The sequence below is a fragment of the Canis lupus genome, chromosome 27, assembly GCF_048164855.1.
Source record: "Canis lupus baileyi chromosome 27, mCanLup2.hap1, whole genome shotgun sequence".
NCBI lineage: Eukaryota > Metazoa > Chordata > Mammalia > Carnivora > Canidae > Canis > Canis lupus.
The window spans coordinates 44,120,429-44,148,021 of NC_132864.1; the positions used below are offsets into that span (position 1 = coordinate 44,120,429).

The following is a 27,593-nucleotide window of genomic DNA, read 5'->3' on the forward strand; positions in this document are numbered from 1 at the left end:
GTTAAAACAGATATTAGAGTGGGTATTAGCAGGACTGAGGGGTTACGGAAAAGGACAGATATTATATAAGGGTATAAACTTGAAATCAGTAGATAAATAAGGCCTAGAGATCTAATGTGCGATAGAATGATCATAGACAACAATATTGTGTAATAATCAAACCTGCTAAGAGACTAGATCTTAATTATTCCTCTCACACACACACAAAAAAGAAATAATTATGGCCTGATAGAGGTATTAGATAATACTATAAGGCAATCGTATTGCAATCTTTAAATGTATCAAGGCAACATATTGTGCAACTTACACTTGCACAGTGCTATAGATCGAATATATTTCAATTAAAAAAAAAAAAAAAAGAGCCAACTTGGAGGCTCCCCCATTACAAAAAGGGAAGCAGAACTCCCAGGAGGGGTTGAAGCAAGAGGCAAAATTACCCATAAGAGGGTCACTTCTTCTGGGGCAGCGGACAATTTCAGGGATAGAAGGAGGAGCTCTCCTCACAATAAAGCTGACCTCAAGAAAGTAATGTGGAGTCAGAGAAGCCTCCAGTCGCTTCAGTGAAGCATCCATCCAATTTAAGGACACAGATCCTTTTGCAGTTTCGCCAGGTTCTTTTTCACCTAGGATTCTCCACATAATCTTTCCCTCAGAGTTCCTAATTTGAAATAATTTCTGGAACTCTCTTTTGTACTTATTTGAAGAATAATTGAAAAGGGAAAAAATCAAAAAGGATTTATTTTTGCCAACAGGAAATCTGGGCAATTTAGAGCAAGCATGAAGTGAGGGACCCCTCAAGAGTCTTCCAAAGTATGTCAGCTAGTAGCATGGGGTTTTAGAGCTTTCCTTTACTGCAATCAGTCCTGCTGGAAATAAGGAGTCAGTGCGGGAGATCAGTAGAGTAGAACTAGCAAAGAATGAACTCTGAAAAGAGTTGTTAACTTTGCGTATAACATGCGCAGAAAGGACCTGAAGATAGGGACCAAGACGTGTGAAATGAGGCAGGAGTCGTTAGAAACACCTTAATTGCCACACCCAAGGCATAGGTTCCCCTCACCAGATTTTACATTCATCTACTGACACTGGGGTTAAAAAAAAAAAAGAAGAAGAGAGAGAAAGAAAAGAAAAAAATTTAACATAAAAGCCACGTATTTGCATGCATAAATTCAACCTGAGGATTGACTCTTGGCTGATTTATTGATGGATTCCCTTGCATTTAGCAGCATAAATTTCTAGGGTAGAGAGACAGATGTTTTGTGTGTGTGTGTGTGTTTGTTTGTTTGTTCCAGATTCCCTATTTATACTACATTAGCCAAGTATTTTGAGGATATTGTGGCTCAATTAAATGCCACTCACAGAACTCATTAATAGTTCCAGGGAGGTTTAGCAGCTATTCTTTCTCTGCATAAGTATCATTAAATATTTTCTGCTCCATGGACGCGCTGTGGAATAAGGAAAGCTCCACATATGTGAGCAGCATAGGTTCCTGCTTACTCTTATAAAGGTTGTGAGGCCGGGTATTTGTTTATGCTTTTGCTTCCGAGGGATGGCTTTACCCCGTTCGAATAATGCATCATCCTCCTTAAAATTAGGATAGATCTAGGAGTATTCATTATTTCAGTTTTCATTAAATATAATTCTAGGAGAAATTCTTCATATCTCTCTTCTCTTTAATGGTCAGAATGCATTTTACATTAATTACTGAAATAAGAGAAAATGTCCTTGATACTCGAAGATGAGATACACAGTCACAATTTATAAAGAGGTTAGAGACTCCAACATTTGAATCCCCTTGGGTTGAGACACCAGAATGAAAAACTGTGTGTAAAGGGCTCTGCACTGGGAGTGCTGGGGGTGGCACACAGGCAGAACCCTTGGTCTCCTTGGTCCCAAACGCCCTATTTTATGGGATTTCATCCTCGCCTTGGTCCCACACGCCCTATTTTATGGGATTTGGATGGAGCTGGTGTGTGAAGAGGCTTCTCCTCTCACTTACATATATACAACTTCTACTTAGGGAGGATAGAGAATTCTGATGTTCTTTTAAGGAGCAGGACTATAAATACAACAGCATAGATCTCGTGGTAGCTTCCTAAGAACAGATTTAGGAAAAGATGTCCACATTCTAGAGCCAAAAAGTACTGCGACGAAATAAGGAGTCTAATCTGGTGAGCAGAACTCAACGGGGACAGAGCCACGTCCTTCGCAATCTCAACTCGGCCAGGATTGGTAGCAGCTAAGACCAAGATCCAGTCATAAACACGAACACATTTAGCTGTAAATGGCATTTTTTTATACTTTTTTTTTCTTCATTTCTTCCACTTTCTGTTGGTAATGGCACCCTGACTGTCCTCTGCTATGTGATGCTCTGGATGGAATCTAAATTCTTGCTAGAATGTAAATCACTGAACCAAAAGTTGGACATGATAGAGAATTAGCAGAACCTAAGGGAATCCTGCTCTCATTTCCAGTAATTTTAATTGAGTGCAATGACCAGGAGTGAGGAAAACGAATGGACTTCGTCCATTCAGTTGGCATAAGTCTGTCAACATTGTCAATGTGACTTTGCTGTTTACACCCCGGAGGCTGACTGCACTAGTTTCATTCTCGAATCTTCTCTTCGGTTCTGTGGGCTAATATCCTCCAGATGCGTTCCTCCTGGAGCTAACAGGCTCACATTGGTTTCTGTTACTGTAATCACAGAGCATGCCCAGCGTATGAAAAAGATTTGCATTTATTGTTATAAAAAGCAGTGGAAAAATACTGAATTGTTTAGCCCTTTACTAGGTTTTGCTTGATTTCAGCAATGACAGTACATGTTCCCTAAGGAAGTTCCCAAGTACGCTCGCTGTCATCATGTAAGAGAAGTTCGGAAAGCCTTATTTCAAGGTCCCACAAACTAGTCCTAGGCAAGTACTTGGCCATCTGGGGGCAAGACTGGCAGGAAAGCCTGACAACAGAGAGAACCTACTTCAGAGAGAAATGTCAGCCAGTTGTTATAGTTTGGATATATTGGAAAGTTATCGATCTGACTTCTAATGTAAATACAGAAATCTTTGAGACATAGTAAGCTCTCACCGACTATAGGTCAACTATCGAACACAAGATCTGCAAGCCTTGAGAACCAGAGAACTATTTGCTCTCCAAAGGAGATGTGCAACCAGAAATATGTCCAGAGGAGATGTGCAATCAGAAATAACTCTGTTGAGGGTTGTGTGTGTGTGTGTGTGCGTGTGCATTAATCTTTATACATTTTGCTAACAAACTGTGAGATTTCACTGAATAATCAACATAATCTCACAAAGGTGAGCTGTTCTCATAAATCAATATTCTCAGAAACATTTTGAGGAAAGGAATCCCTGATAGCAGATTCGAAGCCGACAAACTTCCAGCCAAAGAGAGGGGCTTGAGGCACGAGGATTTGAGACGTGAATAAAAACGTGGCCCTTTCCATACCCTGGTTATTGTGAATAATATACTGCAGGGAACATGGGAATACTAACATCTTCTCATGCCCATCATAGATGCATGAATAAAGATGTGATGCTTCCTCCCTGATGAGAAAGGAGGAAATCCTGTTGTCTGTGACAACTTGAGTGAATCTTGTGGGCATTCCGCTAAGTGAAGTAAGACAGACAGAGAAAGGCAAATACCATATGATCTCCCTTGAAATCCAAGAATACTAAACTCAGACAGACAGAGAACATAGTGGTGGCTACCAGGGGCCGGTGGTGTGTAGGAAAGGGGGAGACACTGGTTCAGAGGTTACCGATGTCTAATAATAAGATTAACAAGTTCTGGGGAATCTCCTACACGGCATGGCGATCATAGCTCATCATAACGTACTATATACTCGAATGCAGCTAAAAGAGTAGAACTCGAAAGTTCTCACCACAAAAAAAAAAAAAAATGGTAATGATGGGATGGGATGGAGTATTAGCTATGAGGGTGATCACTTTGTAATAGATAGATGTATCAAATCTGCTCACCGTACATCTTCAACGTACACAATGTTATATGCCAATGATCTCTCCATAAAGCTGGAGAAAGGTAGCCCCTTTTGTATTTATTAGTTCATAGGGCATTTTCAAAAGAAAATTCTGAATGTGAAGTGTGTCTTTTAGCAAATAAGAACTGACTATTTTGGAGATATTTGAGAACTGATGCGTCGCAGTGGCGTTGAAGGACAGAGACCCTTGATTGACAGCCAAAGTCAAAACCAGGACAGAAGCCTAAAATGCTGCAAACAGATGGAAGCTCCTCAGAAAAACAAAAAAAAAGAACATTGTCATAATGTCCCCCAAATAGGAATACAGAGGGAGAGAGCTCGACGTGCATTATCTGTCGTATAGGATGGTGACGGCTGCAATATGGAAAAGTCACCTCAGATCCCACTTGCTCTCTCACTTCTAACGGAGCCTCCTCTGAAATAAATGCCATCAGTGGTTTACAGCACAATATATTTGGGATCCCGGCCATATGGGAAATGTCAAACATATTTTATATGACATGCACGTGACTCGCAAAAAAATAACGCATCCAAGTAGACAGTTGTCGACTATAGGAAGAAGCCATATTTCTCTGATTATGATACACCCTTTTCATATTTCAATGCCTTTGTGATAATGATAGTGCATTATCGCCATACATTTACACTTAATGTAAGTTTCTTTTTTTCCTGTAATGTTATTATGAAAGTGAGGCTGTATTTTACAACTAATGAAGTTATTGATGGAGACATGGTAACCCTTATGGAACACTCACACTGATATATTTTTCCAAGAAATAGACTATGAATCACTGAGCCCATACAATACTTTTAAACAAAAAATTCTCATTTAAAAAAAATTCTCATTTTTTTTTAGTGAACTTTATGATTTTTCTATACTTGAACTATTGGTTATTAGTTCTCTAAATGTTTACATCTCCCACTGGATTTAAATGTGGTAGCTCAGTAAACATCTTTACCATCTGCTCTCTCTAGATACACCCTTCCTTCTGGAGGGAAGACAGGGCTTTGAAAGAGTATTACCCATATGAAGAAATGTTTCAAACACAAGGTTCTTCTTCCCAATTACCTCAACAGCTGGTGTTGTGTGTTTACATTTAGACAGAGGAAATCTTACTAAGATATTGCACAGCTTCAAGTAATTTAGATTTGTCACAGGGCACGGAAAACACACTGGCAAATAATTCAAATGAGCTCATAAGTCTTAGAGATAAGGGGCTTTTAAGAAATAAAATATAACCTTTAATCAGTGAAGCTGTAGAACAAATGTCTACAACGGAATTGACCAGTCGTGGGAAGTGTTATGTATATGACAGATGATTTCATCACCTACTTTGAAAAGAACTTGATGCTCCTTCAATAGTCATGATTATACAATCAGTGGAGGGCGGGTTTTGAGAATGCCATATGATTGCTTGGCCTAGTATCCCGGCCGTGGGAAAAGCACGGGCCGCGTCGCCAACATACCTAGGCTCTTGTCCCGACTCTATGATTTGTCAGCACACTTCACTTTCTTAAACTCACTGAGCCTCAGTTTCTAGATCTTTGAAATTAGGCTAATAATGCCTATGTAAGCATTTTGTGAAATGCGAGTTCCAGATGATTACCGCTATTTTCCCATCATCTAGCAAAGAGCAGCATTCAATTAATATATGTCAGATAAGGTAAAATGAAAAAAAAAATATGCCATCAAAGCTCCTCTGCTTCAAAGTAGTTACAGAAAATTTACCAACATGAGTAGCAAAGAGGTCTGCATTCCCCCCTTGGGCGCCCTTTCCTACTGAGCATCCCTCATGTCCCAGAGGCTCAGGTAACCCACCAGAACAGGAGGCTAACTCCTGAAGCTGGGCAGAGGGCTCCCCAGTCTGACAGGATAATACCAGTCTACTCTAGAGAGATGCCTCAGTACCCCAGGTCCCTGGAAGGGCCTCCATTTCCCTCTGGGGACAAAGCGTTCTTTCTCTTGATGTTAACTTGTTCCAAGGATGTCCCATGTTGGACGCCACCATTACAATTCTTACTGCTTCCATTTCAGACTCACCCTCGGGCATCCCTATGAGCACAAGCAGCCTCAGTGGACCTAGAATAAAACTAGTTCCAACCCTAGATTTATGACCTCCTTGGGACTACACAAAGAAAAGAGTAAAATTAATGTGCAAATATAGGGGACACATAGTGAATTTCAAACATGACCCTGGTTGCACTGTAGATACCCAACAAATGTAACCCTTCTCTGGCACATTTCTAAGTAAATACATAGAGTGAATATGTTCATTAAAAAAAAAAAAAAAAACATGATATATGCAGCTATACGTGTGCATATATTCCAGGAGAAACAGAGTGGCATTCCCCTGGGAATTACAGCGAAAATCCTCAGGTGTGATACACATCAGCTCTGTTTAGTGAGGATTAGGACACGTTTCCTGGGTTGGGCAATCACTGTGCTTCTGATTCATCATGCATATTCCTGTGTCCACACATGGAGCCCCTGGGTGAGATATAACCAAACTCTATGAGTTAGAACTGAGGTAGAGAAGGCTACTTCCAAGGAAAAGTGGGGTGCAATTGCCAGAAAAAAAATGGATAGAAGGGAAAATGGATAGAGGGCCAAAAGCAGTAGATATCTATGTGTATAAATCTGTATAAACATACAGGAGAGCATGCTATCAATGTTTACCTTCTTCACATCCTTTTATGCCATTCTGGTTTTGGCCAAGAATAATGGGGGAATGAATTAAATTTTTACATGAGGTATTATTTTAATTTTTCTTCCTCTGACCGCCCTGCTCCCTTGACTCCATGCTAATAAACTCATGAGTGGCTTTCCACCTGTCACATCAGTCACCAACCTCCCCTGAAAGCCCTGAGACAACGCCGACCAAGAACAGAAGTGTGTCCGCATTTAAGAACAGAACAAACCTTCAGCTACACAAATGTGACCAAAATCAGGTCAGAGGAAGACACAGAGAAGGGAAAAGAACGAGAGAGAGAGAGAGAAAGAGAGAGAGAGAGAAAAGCAAAGACAGCATAAAGCTACATCTATTCTATAAAAACATCTTTCTCTCTTATTTATTCCCCTTGAAAAATAATTGTTGATTCTAGAAACTTCGCTGCTTGGGAAAATAACTGTTCAACCTTTCCTGACCCACAGGAGTCCACCTCAACCTCTCCCTCCTTCTTGCTCTGCCTGGGCTGACAGCTCGGAATTAATACTTGAATGAAGTGTGTGTTTTTCTCCCTCAAACCACTCCCCCTTTCCTACCTTCATTTTATTTTCTTTCTTTTTTTTTTTTCTTTTGTTAAAGATTTACGTATTTACTTTGAGAAAGAGAGTGATCATGGATGGGAGAGCCAAAAGGAGGGACAGAGGGAGAATCTCAAGCAGACTCCCTGCTGAGCATGGATCTGGACTTCCTCCTGAGATCATGACCTGAACCAAAATCAAGTGTCAGATGCTCAAACGACTGAGCCACCCAAGCACCTTCATTTTCTATCCCCTAACAAGCTCCCAGATGGGGTGATGCCTCAGAAGTACCCCATACCCTTCCTGAGAGACCATGTAAGGAAGCACGGACAGTTACTGAGAGACCATGTAAGGAAGCACTGAACACCAGTGACAGGTGTAATGGGGTCCCTGCTGGTCTGAAGGAGTATTCTGAAGAAGTGAGGGTCCCCTAACATCTTTCAACCTCAAGGGAGAATCTCACAATTTCCTGTGGTCAGCTTAGGTACCAATATAAATGCACATGGCAGCTCAACTTTCAAATTCCTCTCTTATAGCCCTTGCAACCTCAGGCTGAGCAAGGAAAAAAAAATACATTGTTCCCTAGAAAATCTTAAATCCTGGCATCAGTAATGATGGCTCCCTCCATCTGTCTCTTCAGAGACAGAAATCAGAAAAGACATCCTATCCTTGAATCTCCAACCTCACTTCGGTTTCTCCATTTGCACCATCAGTGGAAACATTAGATGTTTCCTTCCTGTGGTCAGGGCCCTAGGAACAGCTGAAATGGAAAGAGCATTGGGACAGCACCATGAAGGAATCCACTCGCCCTCTCTATAAACTTAACACCTCTATACCCACCCCTTTGGATTCCTTTCTTGAGTAGGAAAAAGGGTCCTGCGTGATTCCCCATTATTCTAGATTTTAATCACCACCAGCAATAAGCAATAACAGCTTCCTTATCTCTTATCTTCCAAGACTTAAGAAATCACCTCCTCACTCTATTCCAGAATCTAGAGGCCGGGTCATGACTGATGAGAAGTCTAATTGTTCCCTGATTTTTCTTGCTGGAGTAGGATCTCTCGACATTACCAGTCTGAGAACACTCTGGCAACCCACACCTACCTCCCCATGGTCTCCAGTTCCTGGTGCCTACTCCGGAGTACCACAATGCCACTTTGCCCCTATTTCCAATATGCTACCCAGTGGCCATACAGGGTATGTTAGTTCTCTTTCAGCACAAGACCCTGAATGCTATACCTTGGTAGTTATTGGGGTCCTTCCACTCCTAAGGAGATTCCTCACACGTGGCATCCATGTGACTCCCCACTGTGGGCCACCACTTGAATTCCCTGCTTCCTTGCTTCACTACTGAAAATGCTGTATAAATTCCTGAAATCATTTTCTAATAACCTTTAATAGGAATACTTTGAGATAATCCATGTATGTACGCATGCAAGAAATCATATATATAAAATATGCTGCCCAAACGGACCTATGTTTCACCTTTCCTTGCATCCCCTCCTGCCATGTAACTTAACAGTGCCCTCCCCTGACTCACAGCTTAGCCTATGAATTGCTGTAACAGATGGAGACCCCATAAGGCACTTGAGTGTTTGAGCTTGCCATAACTTTTGTGCCTTTTCCATCCACATGACACCATGCTATGACAACTTGGAGGGTTAGAGACTTGGGAAGCATGGACAAGTGCCCTCAGCAAAGGTCGGTGGAGATCAGCCAATGGTCAGCCAGTGCATAGCTGAGACTGAGCCCATCAAGAATACAGAGCTGTACCATTGAGTCTTCCCAGGGCATGAGCAGCAACTGCTTGCTTCAGGCTGCTGAGATCTTTGAGGTCACTTGTTACACAGCATTACTGTAGCAATGGATGACTGATACACAAGTTGCGTGGTTTTAATATTTGACCAGTCATCCCACTTCAGTGTCCACATCCCTTAGAATGGCAGTTGATCATTACATTTTGTCAGAATCTCCAAACATTAGTTGAAAATTGAAAGAACCAACTATTTGGTGCAATTATCAGTCTCACCACACTGGTATGCATAAACAGGAAAACAATAATATAATGATCAAACACATAAAGACAAAAGTAATTGTAATTGAAACCATGACTTACCAAGTTTGTATATATTACTCCATATACTGTTCATGGTAAACAGATCAAATTAGAAACACAGTTAGGGCAAGGTTTCTTTACTTTTTCACTTCAGCATATTCATATGATAATGCTAATATAACAAGCAAAATGCCAACTGATATAGTAAAATGATAATTAACCGGAATGAATACAGATATCTCCATTTGCATAGAGGTGTATGCAATTCATACTTTCTTTCCTCACGTTCACAAAAGTTATTAGTAGAGTAAGACACAGAAAACTAGTTTTCCCTCTGAGGATTTTCACCAGCTGAGTCTGAGCTGGGCTTAGTGAATTTTGTATAGGCAAATGAGTGAAATAGTAAGAAATAGATAATATTCTTCTCATCCAAATGGATTATCCATGTTTTTGTGGGTTAAAGAAGATTAAGCTACCCAGCTAGAATCCTCCGGAGGTTCAGAAAAAAAGCATATGCATTTGTAAATTCCACTCTAAGCCTTTAATGAGGACCCTTTTAAGTTCCACTGCACAACAAAGACACCGTGCCTTGGATGCTCACATCTATTCAGTATCCGGAAAGACATCAAAACAATAAGTATCCCAACTATTTTCAATGATTTATACCGAACTTCTTAAATATCTCTTAATATGTACTTTTAATTCAGTAAGAACAGACACACTTCTCATTAATAGATATTAGCTATCAAATAATATTTTAGCAAACTTCAATTGAATGGAAAAATAATTTGTTCATGTATTCATTCAACCAATGCATTGCGTGCCACACTTAGGACCTACTATGCTCTTTCACTTCTCCTAGTGTATGAACCTAGAAACAATGAGTTATTTCTGGGATTACAGAGAGGTGAGTCTCATCATCACCCTCAGGTACTATTCTGTGATTATAAAATACCTGAGGCAGAATTGGCAACTAGATGAGAACATGACACCCATCTCTCATCAGTGTATCAGTATTAGAGGATATTTTAAGGAGATCCCATCATTTGGGAAGTCCACAGTCAAATCCCCCTAACGTAGTTTTTTTTTTTTTCCTAAGATTTGTTTATTTATGATAGAAATGGGGGGTGGGGAAGAGACACAGGAGGGAGAAGCAGGCTCCATGCAGGGAACCCGACACGGGACTCAATCCCGGGACTCCAGGATCCTGTCCTGGGCCGAAGGCAGGCGCTAAACCGCTGAGCCACCCAGGGATTTCCCCCCTAATGAAGGTTTTGAACGAATCACATATGATGTGTATCATCACCAAGAATAGGCACCTGATGGTGATACTGCTTCCCTGTCTGCCACTAATTAAAGGAAGAGCTTCTGTAAAAATGTCTTCCATAATTTAACTCAAAAGACCAGCTAAAATTACAAAGAAAATATTCTCAACCATACTTCCCAAGAATTCAAGCAATTCAAATTTCAAATGTCTTTACTAATGCTCCTAATGCTCTGGGCATAGAAATCAAAGATATAAAGTACAGATTAGTCACAAGAAAAAGCTGTCTCGAAAGACAAATCTGATTTATTCATTTAATAAACATTTGCTGGCACCATACAGGTCACTGCTGTTGGGAATATAAATATGAAAAATATAAATATAGTAGCAGAATTTCTAATGAGGAGGATATTTTCTGATGAGTTATAAATTCTTGAATCTACGTCAATACAAAGAAATGAGAAAGTAGAGTTTGTTAGCATTTATTCTTCACATTGTGACTTTGGCATTTTCCCTTATATCTCTTACTGAGATAACAATTATTATTTTAACACAATGAGTATAAAATCAATCCTGGAATGGCAGGACTGATGTTATCCTATCACGAGTGTGCTTTTACAGTTTGTATGCATTGTAATGATTTTTGCTACCTCCTTCCAAAGTTAACTTTGTATTTATATTTAAATTGCTTTGCAGTATCACTAGTCCTTTGTTCTAGATTTTGCTGGTTGGGCCTAGAAAAGTAACATCAAAACTGGTTCCTTAAAACTGTCTTCTTTTGAAAATCTTACCTTCAGACTGAGTGTCAATTTGACAAGAAAGGTAATATGGGATCTCCCTTTTAAAGTGAATCACATCACATTGTTTAATTAAACTGCTTTTTAAAAAAAAAAATAAAAAATAAAAAAATAAACTGCTTTTAAAAAATTTTTTAATTTAAAAGTTGCTAACAAATGCATGCCTAAAGCAGTTTATAAATTATACTCCGAAGTTTAAAAGTTTTTAAAAATATTCTACACGAAGATGGAAAGGGAAAAAAAAAAATCCATGCCACAAGAATGCAAAAAAATGATCAAACACAACAATCTATAACATACTTCTGGATCCTTGCTACCTGTGACTGTCAAATAGATACGTTTATACGATACATGGCACAGTGCTTTGCTTAGAAACTATGCATATTTGAAATTTTGTATTTGACTTTTTAGAGAACATGCCTAAGGATTCATAAATCAGTATGTGATACTCGATGTTGGTGTCAAAAGACCACATTTGGTTCAGTGTAGGAAGCTGTTAAAATGTTTACTACTTCAGTCCCTTTCAAGTGTTCTCTTTTGCAAACCAACGCCCACACTGCAACTATCCTGCCTAGACGTGACCCTTCTCCAGGGACCCGAGAGTATAGCCTTTGACTTAGAGTGTTTATAGGAATCAAAAACACAAAGTATAGAATAGTCACAAGAAAAAGGTGTCTTGACTTAAAATGTTTTCCGTCCTCCCCTCAGACCCAATACAGACCCAATACAGAGGATCCTGGTTGAACGATCACTATTTTCTTTTGTATTAGATGCTGTGATGGTGTGAGCTGAGAGCTGCCAACAGCCAACACAAGGATTTCGAGAACAGAGTCCACTAGCAGAGGAAGTAAATGAGGAGATGCACCTCAAAGTCATGCTAGAGTCTTAAATCCTTGTGGCAAGTCAGATCTACATCTCTGGGTTTTCAGTTACATAGAACAACACGTTTCCTTTGTATTCCTTTGAATAAACTAGCTTAGGCAGAGAGAAAGGATCCAAGGAAGAGTCTAAATAAATAGAAAGAGAAAATATTGAAATATCTTAGCAAGGCAGGGATGAGGTTGGCAGTACAGGCAAACCTGGGAGACAGTGGGAGTTCATCCCGGATTGTAGTAAAGCAAATATCACCATAAAGCAAGTCAAATGAATTTTTTGGTTTCCCACCGCATATAAAATATACAAGTTATGCCTACACAATGTTGTAGTCTATTAGATTTGCAAGGGTATTTACTCTCTCTCTCTCTCTCTCTCTCTCTCTAAAAAAAAAAAAAAAAAAAAGTGCATACCTTAATTAAAAAAAAAAAAAGAAAGAAAAGCCTTGTTGCTAATAAATGCTAGCAGTCATCCAAGCTTTCTGGGAGTCATAATCACCAATCACAGATCACCATAACAAATACAATAACTAAAAGTTTAAAATATTGCGAGAATCACCAAAATATGACCCAGAAACACAAGGTGAGAAAGAATGTTCTAAAAGTGGTGCAGAGAGCCGCAGGGTTCATAAACCTTCCATCAGTAAAAAACACCGTATCTGCCAAGGGCCACGAAGTGAAGGACAATAAAACTACACATGCATGCTTTGCAGACGAAGAATAAGGTGGGAAAGGGATGAAGAGCTGCAGCCAGAAGTGGAAACAGGAAAAATGGGTTGGTTGGGGGATGTGTATCTCGCCAGAAATGATGAGGACCTCCAGGGAAGGATGATGAGAGGAGGGTTTGGTTCTCAAGCTGAGAAGGAGATAGAACTGATGGGAATCCCAGAGCTGATCCTCAGGTTTTGAGCTTGTGCCATGTGGTGTTGGTTGTTACTAGTCACAGAAGCAGAATAGAGGTGAGCAGAGGGGAGGTGGTGAACCTACCTCACACTCAGTGAGCCTGAAATACCCATGCAATGTCCACAGGTGGTTGATGGTGCAGACCTGAGCTTGAGAACAGAGGTGGAGGGGTTGGTGGTAAGCTGGAGCTGTTGGGAGGGAGGATGCTGGCTGCAATCTGCAGACAGAACTGAGCTAAGCATTTAAATGAACGGTGCATGGAGAAAATCAGCAGTGGGGTGAAAGAAGGGAAGAGGAGAACAGTGAGGAAGTGTATCTGAGCACATGAACTTGTAAGATGTACCTAAAGCAAAAACTGCCTGAAAACCCAACGTGAAGAGCATGTGAAGAAATAAGATTCATGGGATCCCTGGGTGGCACAGCGGTTTGGTGCCTGCCTTTGGCCCAGGGCGCGATCCTGGAGTCCTGGGATCAAGTCCCACGTCGGGATCCTGGTGCATGGAGCTTGTTTCTCCCTCTGCCTGTGTCTCTGCCTCTCTCTCTCTCTCTCTCTCTCGAATAAATAAATAAAATGTTTAAAAAAAAAAAAGAAATAAGATTCAAAAACCAAACTGCAGTAATGACAAAACAAAGGAGAAATGTGTGCCGTGCAAATAAAAAGAGGTTCAAAGATGAAGGAGTGGTTGGAAGTGGGTAGGAAATATCAGAAAGGGAGACAGAGCATGAAGACTCCTAACTCTGGGAAAAGAACGAGGGGTGGTGGAAGGGGAGGAGGGTGGGGGGTGGGGGTGACTGGCACTGAGGGGGGCACTTGACGGGATGAGCACTGGGTGTTATTCTGTACGTTGGCAAATTGATCACCAATAAAAAATAAATTTATTATTTAAAAAAAAAGGAAGACTGCATTTTGCAGATGATTCCAGGAAGACGATGCCTGGGGGGGGGTCCCTTGGCTGCAACGGGGAGCACCCTGTGGGGTGGGGAGGAGGACAGGCTATCACCCATCCCAGACGAGCAGTGGGGGTGCAGTCAGAGGGCCCTGGACACAGAGCATTGGCTTTCATAATTCACTGAACAGGGTCGCTGCCGGCGAAGTCGAATTCAAATGCATGGGCCTGATTCTTCACAGAATGAAGGACCCCCTAGAAAACTGGTCATTTCCCATCTGTGACTCTCAAGAAGCAACATCACTTCCCTCAAGAAGAATCCTGATGACCACACAGGATAGGAGGAAATGAGAGCGAATGTCCCAGAAATCGTGGCTGACTTTTACACCATGACAAAATAAGTCCCTGGACCATGGTGGGTGGCTTCAAAAACATTCGTAACTTAAAATCGATTTGACAACCAAGACATTTTATAACGTTTACAAGAATCTCTGCGATACGGCCCCCCCAAAAAAAAAAAAATAATAAAACCGCCCCAAGGCATACTCTTTGTGTGAATGCTGTACTTTATCCAAAAATCTTGTTTCTATTTTGTTCCTTGTTAAATTCCTACCCTGTGACTTGCTGAAAAGCTGCAGGAGAGAGAATTTCCTGATGAGCCAGGGAACAGCTCTTCCTTCTTCCCAACATGCTGTCAACATCCCTGTTCAACAGTAAATTGCATTGCAGCAGAAATAACTGTGAAATGAAGCCGTGTGTGTGTGTGTGTGTGTGTGTAGCAAAACGTAGAGTCTTGAGATGACTTTAGTAGCTGCAAATATAATTCACTGAAAAGCAACTGATACACACGTGACAGCTTTCAAAACCAAGTATTTCCAAAGAAGTAATGATTACAATCATCAGTTTACAGAAAGCAATTGATATGTTTCTGATATCCTGTCATCAATAAAAGATATTCCAGGAACATTTTAAGTTTTAGATCCAAGTGTTTATTTTTTTTTAATTTTTTATTTATTTATTTATTTATTTTTTTTTTTTTGATCCAAGTGTTTAGATACAAATCCTTACAAACCAATCATGGCTCAAAAGCCCCTTTTCTTCACTTGGTTTTGAAATGCAAATTTGAGATATTAAGATGTAGATTGATCCAAAGTACTTATCTGTCACCCCCCCACACAGTCAGCTCAGCACGGAAATTGAAAAAAGAAATATGAAACCACGAGGACAAAGAAGTGGCAAAAGAAAATGCGTGATTGCGACAAATTTGAAAGTAGAAGACCAGAAACTTATTTTAAAGCCAAGTACAAAAGATTACATGGCAAATGTCAGAAGTGAGGAGAGCCCATTGACGCCCCAGAATACAGGGTGCGGGGATCTCAGCAGAGGAAGCGCCAGGACAAGCAGGGGAGGGTGCTGGTGCCAGCGGCAGATCCTATGCAAGGGTATCCGGTTCAGTGCCTGGGGTCCCTCCTCCGGGGCTGAGCAATCGTCCCCGAAGCCTTCCCTGCCCCACAGCCCAGACACTGGAGTGTTTCCTGAAGATGCTGGCACTGAGCCCCGGACTCTGGGTCATCAAACACAAGGCCAGGTCTTTGCTCGGATCCCTGACACCTGCTGACAAGCCCTGATCAAATATGGGGACCACCGAAGAGTGCTTCAATGACTCACTTTAGTGACACACACAGACACACACCTATCTGTTCATAAAAATTGACTCCCCTCTTCTGTCCAGAACACACTTCAAAGGTACAAAAGTGCATATCTTAAGCTCCCTGGTGATTTAAAGCAGCCATGTGACTGAGTTCGAGGCAAAGGAACATCAGAGCAAACCCATGTGTCTCGTCCAGTCCAGTCTTGACCCATAAAATCCCCTTTGCATATTGTTCTTATTTTCCATAGGGGGCTGTGTGGACGACAGGCTTGGAGAATATTTTTTTTTTAAGATTTTATTTATTTATTCACGAGAGACACAAAGAGAGAGAGTCAGGGGGAGAAGCAGGCTCCATGCAGGGAGCCCGACGCAGGACTCGATCCCGGGTCTCCAGGATCAGGCCCTGGGCTGAAAGTGGCGCTAAACCGCTGAGCCACCCGGGCTGCCCAAGATTTGGAGAATATTTGCAAATCATGTGTGGACGATCATTCCCCAGACCCCCCACAATGTCCCGTTGACATAAAAACCACCTGCGACGGCCACGTGAGCAAAATAGAAATGTTGAACAGGGACGTGTGAGGGTCCTGCACACCCTAACTGATAACTTCTCCCCCGTGCGTGGGGAGGCATGAGACCCACCAATCGCTCAGTCTCTGGGAGCACGAAGCAACACACGTGAGAAAAGTGGGGGCAGAAGGAAGAATCTTACAGAGGAAGCCAAGGAGGCTTCATTACGCAAATAAACAGGGCTATGGCCACTACCTTTATAAAGATTAGAGAAGTCCATACACAAAAAGCAGTGAAGGAATGGAAGAGAACAAGAAAGGAGCTCTTGGAAGTGCAAGACATGAAGACAAAAACGGTCAAGTAATGACAAGGACAACTACCCAAGTACCTCCAGGCCAGCTGCCTTCCATCCAGTAATGCCCTCGACCTGCTGCTACGGTCACCAACGGACTCCAGCTGTGGAGGCCTCTGCTTATCTCCTAGTTCCTGTCACCCTGGGACCATCAACAGCCTTTGACACATGGGTCCTTCTAAGACTCGAGAGCCCCAGCGCTCTGTCCGTCTGTTCTTACGCATGTACACCCAGCGCCAACCTCCTTCTGAGCCCGGGGCCTACAGAGGCCTCTGATTTGGATACACTGGATTCCCCTCACGCACGGCATGACCATGACGGAGCCCTGAGCAGAATAAAAATGCTGAGGATGGGAGGGTTCCAGCTCTCTGCCCATCTTCAGCCTGGGACACTGGGCTCCCCCTACCTTCTGGCCCAGACATCACCGGCTCTCCTGTTCTCCAGCGGGTGGCTGCAGATCTGGGACGGCGGCCTCGGTGAGTGCATGAGCTAACTCCTTAGAATCAATTGATCAATCATTCAATCAGTCAATCAATCTCCTAGGAGTCACAAAGACCTGTCAGAGAGGTCCTCCAGGGAGTGGGTGGCTGCAGATCTGGGACCTCGGCCTCCCTGAGTGCATGAGCTAACTCCTTAGAATCAACCGATCAATCATTCGATCAATCAGTCTCCTAGGAGTCACAAAGACCTGTCAGAGAGGTCCTCCAGGCAGTGCAACCAGGTGAGTCCAGAGCCAGGAGGACTTAATTAGGGGAGTGTGAAGGCTGAGCTTGTGACCTACAGACTCCACTCCCCCCAGCCCCGCAGCACCAGAGCAGTGGGATGGGCCCTCTATTTCCTGCATCCCCCAATCCCGGAGCTGTGGGGTAGCAAGGGGCAGCTCACAGGTCACTCAGAGGCAATGCGGGCGTCCATGCAAGTCTACATCCCGATGTGATGGAAACCAGCAACTGTCATGTTGGGAAAACAATGGTACAGAGCCACCAATGTTTCTACGAACTTAGGAAAACGTATTGTCTTGCACCCTTTGTGGAATCATTTGTGGAATTTAATTTTTTAAAAAAAAAATAATAAATAGTGATAGCAGGAAAATAAGCACACAAAAAAGCCATGCATGAAAGATAGGAAAACGAAAATTGGAGAATAAAACCACAGCTTATTGTTGGCAGAGCATTAGCAAATTAAAGTAAGTAGAATTTATGGTATCTTAGTGCATTTCGAACGTGGATAGAATAAAAAAGGTGGTGATGATATAAGGTGATAAGATATAAGGTGATAATATAAAGCAGCCAAATGCTTAGGACTGTAATCGGAAATAATACTTTAAACAAATAAATCAAGACATAGCATCATACGCATATTATTTAGAGACAGAGGTAGAAATAAAGAAGAGACACCCCCTCCGCCCAGAAAAAAAGAGTTGAACAAAGTGGTGTGGGGCCTTAGAGAAGCAAGAACATATATTTATTTTTTTTTATTTTTTAAATATTTTTAAAATATTTTTAAATATTTTTATTTTTTATTTAAAAAAGATATGTATTTACTCGTGAGAGACACAGAGAGAAGCAGAGACACAGGCAGAGGGAGAAGCAGGCTCCCCGCGGAGAGCCCGATGTGGGACCCCGGAATCACGCCCTGGGCCGAAGGCAGACGCTCAACCACTGAGCCACCCAGGTGCCCCAAGAACATAAATTTAATTATAGGCAATCTGATTTTCTTTGACCATGCACACCTGTGCTTTGATTAAAACAAACATGAGCTCTAAGAAATTGCTTTGGTTTACCTGGTATGTGTAGAAATACGTATGTGCCTACGTGTGTGGGTTTAAAAAAAAATGAGGAGGAAATAACCTACACCCCAATGGCCACTGTTGACGGATATATGCATCGTCCCCCGTAAATACTAGAAATGCCCTTTGCTTCAGCATTACCTCTCCTACACAATATCTTCCCCTCGACTTACCGTTCTTTGGAAACTATTATTTGCGACGATAATACAGCGGAGCCTGATTACCCGAAGCTCTGTTGAATTTTCTTCTGTTCTTTACCCTCATTTATGAATAGGAAATAAGAACTCACATAATGTATGCTGTTCAGTATATCCTGAGTGACCATTTCTCCATAAACCTTGTAAAAATGCCCAAAAGCTTCGCTGTCATTTTCCGTAAAATATCAGCACGCCCATGTCACAATCGCTAATAGTCTGAAACAGAACATTCTGCTTGATGCACACGGCGTCGGACAGAAAGTGAGGTGTAACGGGCCGGCGGCACCTCCTGGATGCAGAAACTCATGCGGGGATACTCAGAAGTCAAGTTTACCCGGGGAGGGGCCTCCTCGCAGCGGTTAAATGGATGGCATACTGTATATTTAGTCCCTGCTACACCGTAGACACTCCGCAAGTCTTCTCTTCATTCATTTATCAGGTGGATTCAGAGACACATCAAAAAAAATAAGAAGAAGAAGAAAACAGGGCAAAAGCATTCAAATCAAATGGTTGCATATATTCCTACATTGCTTTCCTCCCCATACAGCCACGCGGAAATCTGGTTAGCGAAGAGTGCTCGGTATTTAAAAATTCAAGGATTAGGGACACCTGGGTGGCTCTGTGGCTGAGCACCTGCCTTTGGCTCAGGGTGTGATCCTGGGGTCCCGGGATCGAGTCCCGTGTCCGGCTCCCTGCATGGAGCCTGCTTCTCCCTATTCCTGTGTCTCTGCCTCTCTCTCTCTCTCTGGGTCTCTCAGGACTAAAATAAAATCTTAAATAAAAATAAGATACAGATTAAAGAATTGAAAGTTCAACTAAATTGAAATTTTGAGCCCTTCAATCATTTTCTGGCAACGTGGTTTATTTGCTCACCAGCGGCCTCACAGCCAGGGATAGCGCTGGCACTGGTAGGGCGGACGGTGTCATTTCTGAAGCACACACATTGTCAGGTGCCTTCCTCCGAGCTCGTCTTGGAATTCAGACGAGGAAGCCCACATTGACCTCATTTTTACAAAGTCCTGTTCCCTTCTCCGTGGCGTGACTTTTTCTCACTGAATCGTCCACGCTGGGGCCCTCCACTGCTCTCACTATGGGTAGTCACTCATTCTTTCCAAATTCCTGCCACCTCTGTCTTCTACAAATGGTTTCGTGTTGAGGGAGGAGGTAAGTCAAAGCGATCAAAAGTCCGGGTGGCTCAGCAGTTTAGTGCTGCCCTTGGCCCAGGTCGTGACCCCAGGGTCCTGGGATCGAGTCCCGCGTCGGGCTCCCTGCATGGAGCCTGCTTCTCCCTCTGCCTGTGTCTCTGCCTCTCTCTGTGTGTCTCGTGAATAAATAAATAAAATCTTTATTAAAAAAAAAAAAAGCCACCACCAGGACCCAACAGGTGTGCGTGGCCACAGCTAGGGTTTTCCTGTTCCTAAGGAAGCCGGATGCGGGCCAGGGAGCCTGGGGACCCTGGGGTCGCAGGCCATGCTCCGCAGGGGACCACGCGGGTGGCCCAGGGCTCCTAGGGAAACACCAAATACCCCTCCAGCTTTTCCTTACTCCACAGAAAGTAATCCTCGGGGCAAACATGCAGTCGCGGGCCAGGCTGCCCCGGAGCCCTTACTATACCCTGGGTCCCGAGCTGGTTGGTGCACCTACTAAAACACGCTGTGCAGAGCCCGGGGCGAGATGTGCACTGTCACCGAATTCCTGCAGCAAGATGAGGAGGAGACAAAATCCTATCAGAGCCTCCAGGTGAGGGGCGGGAGCTTGTCCAGGTGGGATCCTTCACTAGGGTCCTCACCGGGTCAGGGGAGGGAGGGGCTCCTACCCCAGATACCCCAAGGTCTCCCCTGTTCCAAGCCTGGGATCAGGGTGGATTTACATCCCCGCCCGGCAGCCTTGGTCCCCGCCTTGCAGACAGAAACCAGGACGGGGTCGCCAGGCACGAGGTCAGCAGCACAGGGGGCGGGCGCAGGGTGGGGGCCCCGTTGCACCTGCTGACCTCCCTGCCTCCCTCGCTCTCTCTCCCTCATCTCTCTCCTTCTCTCTCTCTCCTTCTCTCTCCCCCTCTGACAGTGACTTAAAGACATAACAGCCTCCCAGCCCATTTTAATGAACCTCCTCTGGATTCCAGTGGTGTGCTGCCAAGGTGAAGACATCAGTCCCTCCAACCATAAAGCAAAAAAAAAAAAAAAAAAAGGAAAGTCAGTGTCCTTGGATAAACAATTTGCATGCCCATAAGGATCCAGTGATGCAGAAGCAGAAAGGCTCATTCTGGCCCCTGGGTGCAGAGCACAGGGGCGCATTCATCAGCGGCCGCCCGTGAATGGGGGGCCTCATCGCCCGCGGGGCCGCCCCCGGGCCCAACACTGCTCGCCTCTGTCCCAAACCCGCCCTTTCCCGGGGCAGGGGGATGAATGACTTTCCAAAGTAACAGGAACCACACATCCGCCGGGGCGAGGGGCGAGGATGCCTCCAGTCTAAAAGCCGAAAAGACGGTCACACCTCCTGTCAAGTTTCTTTTTTTTTTCTTTTTTTTTTTTTTTTTTCTCCATCAAGAAGCACAACAAACACGCTTTGAGTTTTTCCATTTACCAGTCCGGAGGAAAGAGTGATTGATGTCGCTTCAGTTTCTGCGACTCGCGAGGACGCCCCTCGCCTTGCACTCGTGGAGCTTCCAGAGCCGGGCTGCGGGCTGCGGGCTGCGGTGCAACCTCTCTGCAGCCGGGGAGATGCGGGGAGATGCAGGGAGACGGGGCCACGGAGCAGGGCGCGGGGAGGGAGCCCTCCTGCCCACAGGGGACAGCAGCCGGCGGCCTCGGCCTGAGAAGGGAAGGCCAGGCCATCGCATCGTGTACTTGGCCTTGCAGCTACCAGCCCTTGCAGATGCACTCGGCCTCTTGGCCCATCCTGCCCCAAACCCCCATGATGGGCTGACTTCCACAGGGGTGGCCTCCAAACCAAAAAAAAAAAAAAAAAAAAAAAAAACACTTAGGGCACATGCCAGGGCTTCCAGACAAGAGTGGGTCCCTGAATGCAGGCCGGGCTTCCACGCTCCTCCCGTGAACCGCCAAGCGCTGTGCAGGGCTGGGCGCTGCTCCCTCCTGCTGGTCGCCCTGTGGCTTATTCACAGGCTGAGGCCAAGCCGCGTGTAGCCTGGCAGGCCTATGACTCTGCAGGTGGCGGTCGGGTCATTGAAGGTGCTGACTGCCCTTCAAGGCCAGGGGTTCACACACCCGCACTTGAAATCACTGCCTAACCCCCCCCACCACCACCACCTCCTGCTCACACGCGTAAGGGAGTATTTGCAATACCTGTGTAAGGTCTCTGGTCCTGCAGCCACTCCGATCTAAGTGGCTCTAGGATGTTATTTAAAGTACTTGAGAGAATGAGAAAGGGGGGGATGGAGGAGAGAGAGAGAGAGCCTGCACAAGCCCTGGGAACCAGGCTCCCCCCACCCCTGAGCAGGGACCTGGGTGCAGGACTGGATCCCAGGACCCTGAGATCATGACCTGAGCTGAAGGCAGATGCTTGACCAACTGAACCCCCCAGGCCCCACCTTCCAGGATCTGATATAAATGAGTTATATACGAGCTCCATTTCCGGGGCTTATATCCTTGGGACTTTGCACAGAGACGCCACCAGCAGAACGCAATCTTGCTACACATGAATCACAGCAGGTTCTCGTTCTCCCTTGAAGGTGGCTTTGAGCAGTACTGAGGCCCCACACAGCCCCAGGGCACCTGCACGGCGAAGGGGGGGTGCTCCCTACGTGATGCCATCATTAGTTTCAAACCCACTTTGTCCATCACATTCCAGAACAGTGACAAAAAAAAAAAAAAAAAGCCTATGAAAGAAAGAAAACAGATCTACCTTCAAGCAACGTCTCGGTGGTAACAAGGGCAGTTTGGAAAGCCGCCCGATCGGGTGCCACTGTTTTTCAGCATCGTAATTATCGTAATTTTAGGGTCTGCGCAGAAGCCACAGACACATGGAGTGACCACCCGGGGCCGGACACCAATGATCCCACAAGGACGGACGAAGTCTTTACAAAAAGAATAAAAAATAAAAAATAAAAAATAAGAAAAAATAAATAAATGGGGGAAAAAAATCAAGGATCAAAAGGAGTATGCCCAACGCCTACTCATAGCACAGAGTCCCACGCAAAATTAACCTTTCGGACAATACACTCACTCACTGCATTTAGAAGCAGTGCAGTCTCTTTGGGGAGATTGTTTTTCTCTGCCAATTTGAATCCATTCCTAGGTTGGGGTTCAGAATCCAACTTAAAACCCTCAGCTGTTCTTCAGCATTAAGGCTGCGATAAAATGTAGACGTGTACAGGGAGTTTCTGGGCCAGAGAAAAGTGGAGGTAACAGCTGGCTCATGAGAGGAGCTTTGTAGTATTTTATACCCCGCCAGTAGGAACAGAAGTTCCTTTTAAAAAAAAAAAATTTATTTTATTTATTCATGAGAGACAGAGAGAGAGAGAGGCAGAGACTCAGGCAGAGGGAGAAGCAGGCTCCGTGGTGGGACTCGAACCCAGGACCCCGGGGTCATGACCTGGGCCAAAGGCAGGTGCTCAACCGCTGAGCCACCCAGATGTCCCGCAACAGAAGTTCCTATTGTCTGAAATCGTACCTGCACGTTTACAGCAAATGGGACGTATCCTCATCTACCCTTAGATATTCCCATTTAGAGGATCCCATTAACTTTTTTCTTGTACTTTTTTTAAGATTTTATTTATTTATTCACGAGAGACACAGAGAAGAAAGAAGGAAGAGACACAGGCAGAGGGAGAAGCAGGCTCCATGCAGGGATCCCGATGCGGGGACTCGATCCCAGGACCCCGGGGATCACACCCTGAGCCAAAGGCAGGCGCTCAACCGCTGAGCCATCCGGGTGCCCCAAACTTTTTAATTTTTTACACCACAATTGTAAAGTTTCCTGGTTTGTTCAGGAAGGCAAAGCCCACGCGATCAAGTGATTCCTGAAGGGAATCATTCATTACTCGACGCACACTGGCTTGACACACATGTGGTGACCAAAGGAAAAACGGTTATTTCCCTTGACGAAGAACAAGCAATAAGGGTCTTTTGCATTTAACTTCAAACTGAGGCTGGGTACCCAAAAAATGGCTGGGGGCATTTTGCAGATGGCTTCGGTTCACGTCTGCCTGTCTGCCACCGAAGCTGGGTGATTAAGACGAACGAAACCCCGTGACTCACACTTGGCACAACCGCCACGTGGAAACGCTAAGGAAAAAAGGTGGTCACGGGCACGTGGCTTAAACTCTGGGTTCTCTTATGCTGAGAATTTATGATCGTCAGCGTTCCTTTTAAAAGTAGGGTTTTAGGGATCCCCGGGTGGCCCAGCGGTTTAGCGCCTGCCTTTGGCCCAGGGCACGATCCTGGAGACCCGGGATCGAGTCCCATGTCAGGCTCCCTGCTTGGAGCCTGCTTCTCCCTCTGCCTGTGTCTCTGCCTCTCTCTCTCTCACTCTGTGCCTATCATAAATAAATAAAAATGTAAAAAAAAATAAAAATAAAAGTAGGGTTTTAGATCAGACGGGCACTAAGCTTATCAAATAGTGGCGCTGATGGATATGGGTTTAAAACCAGCTCTTGGACAATGGAAGGTTTCATTTAAACCTCTTTATAAAAAATACTGAAAGTTGGGGCTCAGGATATTCCCCAAAGCAGGTAACAGTGAGATTGCAGCCGCTCCGGGCAGCCCGGGGGGGCTCAGCGGTTTAGCACCACTTTCAGCCCAGGGCCTGATCCTGGGGACCCGGGATCGAGTCCCGCGTCGGGCTCCCTGCATGGAGCCTGCTTCTCCCTCTGCCTGGGTCTTGGCCTCTCTATATGTTTCTCAAATAAATAACTAAAATCTTAAAAAAAAAAAAAAAAAAAGATAGCAGCTGCTCTGACCTGCTGCTCTGACCTGCTGGGACCGGTTAGCCGGGAGGGGAAGGGGCGAGGACGCACCTGCTCACCGCCCTGCCCTTCGGGAGCCCAGAGGCGAGCCGGGCCCCACTCCCTGCAACAGGACACGCACGAAGCTGCATCTTTATTTCAGAGGCGGACGAGCACACAGTCACGGGCATCGAGTTTCTGAAATCTGAAGACTCGCAGGGAAAGATAAATGCACTGACTCACACTTAGCCCCAGCCGGAGAAGAGGAAAGAAACTGATGGAACAACCAATTTGCGGTGAAAAATAACTGCACGGAGGGGGGAGGAGGGGGGCAGAGGGGGGCGGTGCCTAGAAGCTTCAAAGTGCCCATGAAAGTGCCCGGGAGCGCCGCGTGCATCTCCTTTCCAGTTACCTGCCTCTCCGGCCCGAGGCCGCACCGTGACTCTGTCCCTTACGTGTCCGGTCACTAGATGGGACAATCGGCTCTGTGGGTCAGAGCCAGTGAGTCGGACCCGCAGCCAGCCCGCCGTGAGGCCGGCGTGTTGCACCCGGTGCACCCTGCCCCCCCCCCCCCCCCGGGTGTGCGTCTGCCAGGTCGGTGAGCACCTGCACCCTCCGGAGAGACCCATCAGGGCGCCGGAGCTCCTGGGGCCCCCCTTCCCCCGGGCCCCCCGAGTATGTTGGTAAAGCCAAGGCCACGAAAGGTGTCAGCACTACCTAGAGCGTCGCTTCTGCATTTTGAGGGTGACATCTGTCTGGATCCACGTTGCACTGGGTGAGCGTTCACAGATGCCCTGGTAAAGGGGCGCCTCTAGGCATCTAGGGTGCAAACGTCAGGTGCGCCCCAGACCCCAAGGGCCCGCAGAACCCGGGGCTGCTGATGGTGGGGCCCGCCTTAGCCGCTGTTACTCTCACCCGTTACCTCTGACCTCCACCAGCTGCCACTCCCGGAGCGAAATGACCCAGGACATGCACTGGCACACGCGAAAGCAAACACGGTGCCAACACCCTTGCCCTCCCCCCACCTCCACATTTTGTCAGGGAGCGAGAAGCAGGGACGGCGCTTGAGGACTAGGGTCCCCAAAACACATCAAGAGGACTAGGGTCCCCAAAACACATCAACAGGACTAGGGTCCCCAAAACACATCAAGAGGACTAGGGTCCCCAAAACACATCAAGAGGACTAGGGTCCCCAAAACACATCAAGAGGCAAGGAGTCATAATCCAGAAGCCTGTGTCTTTGTAAATGTCACGTCAACATCTCAACAGAATTAGAGGACCCCATGCAGGGACCGGCGACCGTCATCGCCCCTCTGTCCTCTGAACAAGCCTGAGAGTGACAGCTCGACACAGACCACCCCCCCGCCGCCCCCGCCACCACCTGCCCGGGGACCAAGTCCTAACTTTCTCCCCGCTTGTCTCTGCCTTAAACCTCAAAGACGGAAGAAAAGGGGCGCAGGGAAAGAAAGAAACTCACTTGCCGGGTTAAAGTTTCATCCTGAGCCCACGTGAGATCACTTGAGATCACGCAGCAAGTTTTGTCACCAAGGCCGCGACCCGCAGCTGCCTTTGGAAACAGCCAGCGCTCCTCCCGGGCGTCCAGGAGGATTCCGGTCACAGGGGACCCCTCCTGCTCCTGGGAGGCATCCGGCTCCCGACCCGGTTCCTGGAGGGCCTCCGGGAGGCTCCTGGGCTGCAGAGCTGCAGGCACGCTGGCCTCCTGGGGTGTCAGCCGCCGAGCAGGGATCCGTCTGCCCTCTGCCTGCCACCCTTGGGTGCACACGCTGCTCCCGGGGCGCCTGCACCAGCCACCCCCGGCCTGCTCCTCCCGCACACGCAGGGGACAGGTGACCGCTGAGCTCTCGGCGTCAGTTAGCAGCAGGTGCAGCAGGTGCAGCAGGTGCAGCAGGTGCAGCAGGTGCCGCGGCCCCAAAGACCAGCGGATGCCCTGCTGGCCGCCGGCGCCGCTGCTGAGCGCGGGCCCCTCAGCCTGCCTGGGATGCTCGCTCCTCTCCGGTGCGGCTGCTGTCACTGCTTCACCCCGGCGGCGCTGAGAAGTTTAGCAGCTGACGCTCCATGACAATACTGGTGACGCCTCAACGTAATCCCTTAAGCACCTTCCGCTCCCCTCATTCATTCTCCGCACCCCCCACCAGCCACTTTGTTTAAACAAACCCGCCCTCTCGCATTGAGCTCGGTGCATCTCCACACCCTCCCACCCCCTGCCCCGGGGCTTATAGAAACTTCCCGCACTGCACAGGAGCTAAGAAGGCAGGTTTCAGGTCGGGGAAAGAAAGCACAGGTAAGCGGCACCTGAGGGCATCGCGGAGAATCGCAGCATAAGAAAAGTGACAACATATGTCTTTTTTTTTTTTTTTTTTAAGATTTTAATTATTTATTCATGAGAGACACACAGGGAGAGGCAGAGACACAGGCAGAGGGAGAAGCAGGCTCCATGCAGGGACTTGCTCCCAGGACCCCGGGATCATGACCTGAGCCGAAGGCTGAAGCTCCACCACTGAGCCCCCCCACCCCCCAGGGGCCCCCACAACATATTTCTTAAATACAAGATCCTCACAACTAAGTCACACATAATCTGGTGGAAACACACTCACACACGGTTATTCTATCATTATTCTATCATCGAAGTCAAGTGCCCCTGCCTCAAGGAATTTGCCAGGCCTGGGACTTAGCATGCCCATCCCGAAATGGGCCCACATGCTCATGTTTACCCTTGGGAAGGAAGAACCTAAAGATGAAAGCAACCGCATGGCTTCTTAGAGCAGTGGTTTTAACAGAGCAAAGGTCCTGAGGTTGCTTGAAAATGACAAGCTCAGGGGCTCAGGGGTTGAGCTTTATTTATTTATTTATTTATTTATTTATTTATTTATTTATTATTTTTATTTTTTATTTTTATTTTTTATTTTTATTTATTTTTATTTATTTTTTATTTTTATTTATTTTTTATTTTTTTATTTTTTTTATTTTTTTAGGGGTTGAGCTTTTTAAGAAAAAAATGTACGCATCCCCCAAGGCCTCTAGGCTGTTGCCGTATTTATGTGAATATGTTGGCAGAGGGAAACATCTCACTTCATACTAAATTCACTTTATCTAACAAGTCCAGTTTTCCGAAGGAGAGGAAAAGCGTCTAGAACAATGTGGA

General features: G+C 45.5%; 1 protein-coding gene across 1 annotated transcript in view; it reads right to left on the minus strand.

Annotated features, from left to right (window-relative positions):
* The window catches only part of PCDH15 (protocadherin related 15), an 876,905-nt gene extending 850,373 nt beyond the window's left edge, over positions 1–26,532 (minus strand). Inside the window, exon 1 of the mRNA XM_072803740.1 lies at positions 25,908–26,532. The gene's annotated coding sequence lies outside the window, so the exon portion shown is untranslated. The remainder of the gene's footprint in view (positions 1–25,907) is intronic.
* Positions 26,533–27,593: the final 1,061 nt, after the last annotated feature.